The following is a 471-nucleotide window of genomic DNA, read 5'->3' as shown; positions in this document are numbered from 1 at the left end:
GCCAGCGAGCTGTTATCATATGTTCCAGAGCATGTCACACCCGCCATGAACGGTGCACTGAATAAAACCTTCGAATCAGGCGAAGTGTGCACGACTCTCTTTTAGATGTCACCATCGAAAGCACCAGGGGTCGATGTATTCACGGCAGGTTTCTTTCAAAAGCACTGGAAACTTCTTCGAGAAGATGTAACATTTGCAGTTCTGAATTTTTTGAACGGAGGAGAACTACCGTTGGGCCTGAATGACACGTCAATCACGTTAATTCCCAAGGTACGGATCCGCAGTCAATTTCTCAATATCGTCCAATCTCCCTATGCCCTATCCTGTACAAACTAGCGGTGAAGGTTATCACCAACAGACTTCGGGAATTCATGGATGAGATTGTTAGTGAAGAACAAAGTTCATTCATCCCCGGGTGACTGATCACAGATAACGTCCTTGTGGCGTTCGAGAGCATTCACACAATGCGAC

This window comes from Triticum aestivum, chromosome 4B, assembly GCF_018294505.1.
Source record: "Triticum aestivum cultivar Chinese Spring chromosome 4B, IWGSC CS RefSeq v2.1, whole genome shotgun sequence".
Taxonomy (NCBI): domain Eukaryota; kingdom Viridiplantae; phylum Streptophyta; class Magnoliopsida; order Poales; family Poaceae; genus Triticum; species Triticum aestivum.
Note: the sequence above shows the minus strand (reverse complement) of the source record.